The sequence below is a fragment of the Carcharodon carcharias genome, chromosome 9 (assembly GCF_017639515.1).
Source record: "Carcharodon carcharias isolate sCarCar2 chromosome 9, sCarCar2.pri, whole genome shotgun sequence".
NCBI classification, from domain to species: domain Eukaryota; kingdom Metazoa; phylum Chordata; class Chondrichthyes; order Lamniformes; family Lamnidae; genus Carcharodon; species Carcharodon carcharias.
The window spans coordinates 9,571,321-9,577,320 of NC_054475.1; the positions used below are offsets into that span (position 1 = coordinate 9,571,321).

General features: G+C 50.6%; 1 protein-coding gene across 1 annotated transcript in view; it reads right to left on the reverse strand.

Annotated features, from left to right (window-relative positions):
• The window catches only part of LOC121282624 (leucine-rich repeat neuronal protein 1-like), a 193,110-nt gene extending 188,174 nt beyond the window's left edge, over positions 1 to 4,936 (reverse strand). The window contains exon 1 of the mRNA XM_041196408.1: positions 4,688 to 4,936. The gene's annotated coding sequence lies outside the window, so the exon portion shown is untranslated. The remainder of the gene's footprint in view (positions 1 to 4,687) is intronic.
• Between the last annotated feature and the right edge of the window lie 1,064 nt (positions 4,937 to 6,000).

Here is a 6,000-nt window from a genome sequence, read left to right on the forward strand (position 1 = left end):
GGGGAGCTGGGCAGAATGAATATTGAAAAGTGTGAGGTAGGGTTTTGGGGAATGGAAAAGCTTTTGCATCCAGTAGTAGCAAATGGGGCACAGCTCAATCAAATGAAAGCAGGAAGTTTCCTATACAACGCTCCATTAATATGATCAGCACCAAGCCTAGAAAAATGCGCTGGACTAATCGTACTTTCCAATTCCCACACTGGTATTCTTGAACTTTCACTCCCTCCACTACTGCCACACTGTGGACTGGGTTGGAGCAAGTCACCAAGGATCCTTTGACAGCAACTCCCAAACCCGTGACTGCTACTACATAGGACAAGGGCAGCAGGTACATGAGGGCACCATCGTCTCCATGTTCCCCTCCAAGTCATACACAAATCCTGACTGGGAGATACGTCACCATCCCTCCTTCAGTGCTGGGTCAAAATCCTGGTACTCCCTCCTTCGCAGCGCTATGAGATAAGCTTCACTAAGCAGACTGCAGTGGTTCAAGGTGGTGACTCACTTCAGCCTTCTCATGGGAAATTAGGAATGAATAATAAATGCTGGCCTTTCCAGTGATGCCCAGATCCCGAGAATGAATAAATTTAAATTTGATGTAAACATGAAGGATATGTGGCAACCTAATTGCACACAGCGATTGCAAATGGTACTGTGATAATGATCAGAATATGCGTTTTGGTGGTGGTGGTTGAGGAGTAAATGTTGGCCAGGACAAAGAGGAGAATTCCCCTGCTCTACTTCTAACAGTGCCATTGGAGCTTTTATGGCCATCTGAGCAGGAAGAAGGGTTGCTTGTTTTGATAACTCTTCTGAAAGGCAGCATCGCTGACAGTGCAGTAATCCCTCAGCCTTGACCTTTTTTTCATTCAGGACTGCTGGAGCCAGACACAAACCCGAAGCCTTTTGACTCAGAGGTGAAAGTCCAGCGAGCTACAGCAGATACAAGGCCAGGATTGGAAGAACACACAGTCCTTGGAGGGTCTTTGGGCTCCAAGGTAATCATTGCAGCATGTGCGAGTGCTCACTATCTGGTAAGAAAGGCCATTTGAGTGAGAAGATAGCACCTGTTGACCACTCACTATCTTCGGGTGGCGAACATTGGTGGGAAAAAGGTTCTTTATTTGGTGACATAGTGACAAGGACTCAAAGAGGTTTCATTTAAATACTTCCCTAGACATTAGGGACCTATATATAGGTTTGAGCAACCAATTTTATCTTTGTGCAGCTAATCCAATGTCACTGTCATGCAGCAGCCTGTGTGATATAAAGACATAACTTGAAGGCTTTTTACAATATCAATTGTCACAAACAAAACAGAGCTAACAAGAACAAGCAGCTACGGTGTTATTGTCACAAGGACAGCGTTTTAATTAATGTGGTTGGGGGTTGGGGGGAAGTGTGTGGGCTGAGAACCTACCGTAGTGAGGAGATTTTGGTTAAGCAAGTGTGCAAACACACACTCCCACACATCACAGTGCAGTGACAAACATCTGCACTCCCATCAGTACACAAATACTCAACCGTACAGGATCAATACACCATTACATTTCCCTTCCCACTACCGCACACATAATGATCCAGCAGCCTAGAACCACGTTGATATATTGGTGAGCACTATCACTGACATTGTGCGCACTGATCCTGAGTGGTCTTGAAAGGGTGGATGTGGAGAGGATGTTTCCCCTTGTGGGAGAATCTAGAACTAGGGGGTCACTGTTTAAAAATAAGGGGTGGCCTATTTAAGACAGAGATGAGGAGAAAAAGATCTTGGAAGCAGAGTATTTTAATATTTTAAAGGCAGAGCTAGATAGATTCTTGATTAACAAGGGGGGTGAAAGGTTATCAGGAGTGTGTGGGGTTGAGGTTACAGTCAGATCAGCCATGATCTTGTTGAATGGGGGAGCAGGCTCGAGGGGCCGAGTGGCCTACTCCTGCTCCTAATTCCCTATGTTCATATGCATTTTTCACGCCTCCTTTTCCCGAAGTAGTCTCGAAGGCTCCACATGGAATAATTTAGATTTAAATAGCGCCTTTCACAACCTCAAGACACCCCAAAGTGCTTTACAATCAATTAAGTACTTTTTGAAGTATAGTCACTGTTGTAGTATGGATAAGCTCAGCAGCCAATTTGCACACAGCAAGCAGTAATGCAATAATGACCAGAAAATCTGTTTTAGTGAAACTCAGTGAGGCATAAATATTGGCCAGGACACCAGGGAGAACTCCCCTGTTCTTCTGATAGAAGAGCAGGGACATTCTCAACTGGTCAAAGTTTATTTCTCAATTAACAGTACTAAATTGGTTCGGTATAATTTTACTGTTTGTGGGAGCTTGCTGTGTACAAGTAGGCAGCCAGGTATATCCTACATAACAACAGTGACTACACTTCAGAAAAAACTTAATTACCTGTAAAACCCTTTGGGACATCCTGAGGTCATAAAAAACACTGCATAAATGTAAGTTCTGTCCCATCATTACCGCCTATACTCCACCATATTTGGAACTAATTTTATTCCCATTCAACTTCACTTTTGATGCAAAATCCCAATGTTGACATTGTTTTATGGGGAGATCTCCCACTAAACTTCAGGTTGGAAGAGGATCATCCCACCCCTCCTCCCCCACTCTCCCTTGAGGCACACACACCAAAACACTAACGCAGATCATTAAGCATACACAAATACATGGATGTATCCGAATACAAAAGCAGGCACACACTGGCACGCCCAGAGGAGCACACGCAGACACATCTGCACAAAGACATTGGCACATTAACAGATGGGAACACACCTATACACTACACACATGGGCATCCATCCATCCATACATTAACATACACACCCACACATTTAGCATATAAACATTTAGAGTAACACCCAGCAAACATTGGTACACTTCACACATATATACAAATACACATGCAAGCATGCACATATACCAGCAAACACTTATACTCAGGTGGTTGCCTACATGCCTGACCATCACACTAAAATAAAAACACCACACCTCTGCACACCCATACATACAAAAAAGTGTACACAAGTACGCTAACGCAACTATGCACATAGGAACAGGCACACCAACATGCCTATTGAATGGCAGCACAGGACGCAGCCATTCGGCCCATCAAGCTGATGCCGGCTCTTTGAATGAGTTCCACTTTCCTGTCCCTTCCCCAAAAGCTCTGCATTTGTTTTTCCGTATCAATCCGATTCCCTTTCGAAAGTTTCTGTTGATTGTGCTCCCACCACCCTTTCAGCCAGTGTATTCCATATCACACTATATGGAGACTACCACAGACATCTGAGATCCACAACTCCATGAGCACCTCACACACACTAACTGACACACTCGCACTTGGCACACTTGTGTGAGGACAAACACTCGCAGATATTCTTGTACATGCAATGAAGTGTGCCTGCTCCCCATATTTAAGCGTCAATAAAATCACATTTAAGGTGTGCAAATGGACTCACACACTGAGCTGCAGATATCAGCACAGAAACGAGGGGAGACACAAACACCTTCACGCGAGCACACCCACAGGAATCCACCCGCACCCAAGCTTCAGCAAACATCCACCCCCACACACAATTCAAGTGCCCACGTATTAATCACACAACAATTTATCATTGAATGCGGACACACTGTCCTACAGACACCCACACACCCAACACTGCTGTCAACTCTCGAGCACCCACGCACACGAGTATCTATCTACCCGCTACCTGGGTAGTGCAATTAAGGTTAAACATAAACATAATTAAAAGACTAACCTTGCATGTGCAAACTAACATTCTGGGATTTTTCTCTTGCCTCCCCAACTGAAGCCGCGCCTCCTTTTTTCTCTCGCACCTCGTAAGATTTGAATTTCCAATTTCTTTCAGACAAGACTTAACAGTGCAGGGAGAGCTAGTCCAGAACACTGCTCCTCGTCAAGAAGATTCCCAGACCCGTTATAAACCACGGTTTCTTCTTAAGAGAGTTACTCTCTTTCTCTCTCTCCCTCTCCCTGGTCTTGTTACATTTACACCTCATTAAAAGGGAACCCCTTCGCATATCTATCTCAAAGATGTGGTGGGGGTGGGTGGTGGTGGTGGTGGTGTTGGGGGAAGCGTTCCTTTTGACCTCGCAATCCCCTGCAGTGTGGCTGGATTAAGGGGACGGACTGGGAGGGTTACATTGTGCGTTGAGTTGGTGTGAGGAGGTGATGGGGGGAACCTGCATAAGACTGCCACCGAAAAACTGATATTCATCAATCAGCTGGTTAACGACACAAGTACGCAGACATACCCCCAGCTTGCAGATGGGTCCATGAAAGGTGAATACGTTCGCCCTGGTTGTTAAGCAATGCTAAACTGTCCCTCAAACCACTTATGTTAAAATGTTATTCACCTCCCCCCCCCACCCCCCCACCCCCCCACCACCTATTATCTAAAGTACCGCCAAGATAATTATGCACAAATCATTGAACAACACACAAACACACATTTGTTCCCAGTGTCTAAATCAAAAATTACTTATTCCCTTGCGTGATTATTTTCTAAATTATTTTCTATCTTCTCTCTCTCCCCACCCCCCCTCCCACCCCCTCCCCCAGCCTGTCTTCATGCTTAGCCCCCACCCCGCTCAAGGACTCAAAAAGCCCCCAGTGACATTTTGTGACAAGAGTTGAGATACTCACTGCAGGTCTGGAGACACATAACCACCCCCACCCCCTGCTTCCGCACAGGCTTGTTGCTTAGAGCTGGAGTCTGGCTCTGCCCATATCCATCTCTCACCCAGGCTCTATCGCAGTCCAGATGTGGTTAGCTGCACATCAGTCGGCTATTTTCTCCCGCACGGGTGACGAATTATTCTGACCATCCTTCAAATTAAAGCCCACGGGTTCTCGGATTCTTCCTGCCTGTCTGATTCCGCTGCTCTCTCTCCGCCCCCAACCCCCCCCCCCCACCCCACCCCACCCCACCCCCCCCACACTACCCCTCCCCCCCCCACCCACCCACCCACCCCCTCTATCTCCACCCCCAGCTCAGCTGAGTGCAGCTGTAATATTCATGTCACCCGCGCCCCACGCTGTAGTCATCGGGAATTGCAGACGGCCTGTCCCCCCCCCCCCCACCACCACCACCACCAACCACTGGCTCCGCAGCCTATCGGCTTCCCGGAGCGAGAGCACTGTCACACCGACAGCCAGCTCTGATTGGCTGTGTCTGTGTGTCCTGCACAGACTTGGGGGGGGGGGGGGGGGGCAGACTGGCGGGGGAGTGGGGGTGGGGGTGGGGGTGGGGGTGGGGGGGGGGGTGGTGTGAAGTGGGGGGGGGGTGGGGGGTTGAAAGGGGGGTGAAGGGTGGAGGGAGGAGGGGGCAGGAGGGAGGGGAGGAGGGAGGGGGTGAGGGGGGAAGAGGGGGGGAGGGGGGAAGAGGGGGGGAGGGGGGACAGGGGGTGGGGGGGTGAGGGGGGAAGAGGGGTTGAGGGGGGAAGAGGGGGTGAGGGGGGAAGAGGGGGGGAGGGGGGAAGAGGGGGTGAGAGGGGACAGGGGGTGGGGGGGGTGAGGGGGGAGAGGGGGTGAGGGGGGAAGAGGGGGTGAGGGGGGGAGGGGGGAAGAGGGGGGTGAGAGGGGACAGGGGGTGGGGGGGGTGAGGGGGGAGAGGGGGTGAGGGGGGAAGAGGGGGTGAGGGGGGGAGGGGGGAAGAGGGGGGGAGAGGGGACAGGGGGTGGGGGGGTGAGGGGGAAGAGGGGGGGAGGGGGGAAGAGGGGGTGAGAGGGGACAGGGGGTGGGGGGGGTGAGGGGGGAGAGGGGGTGAGGGGGGAAGAGGGGGTGAGGGGGGGAGGGGGGGTGAGGGGGGAAGAGGGGGTGAGGGGGGGAGGGGGGAAGAGGGGGGGAGAGGGGACAGGGGGTGGGGGGGGAGGGGGGAAGAGGGGGGGAGGGGGGACAGGGGGTGAGGGGGGGAGGGGGGAAGAGGGGGTGAGAGGGGACAGGGGGTGGGGGGAAGA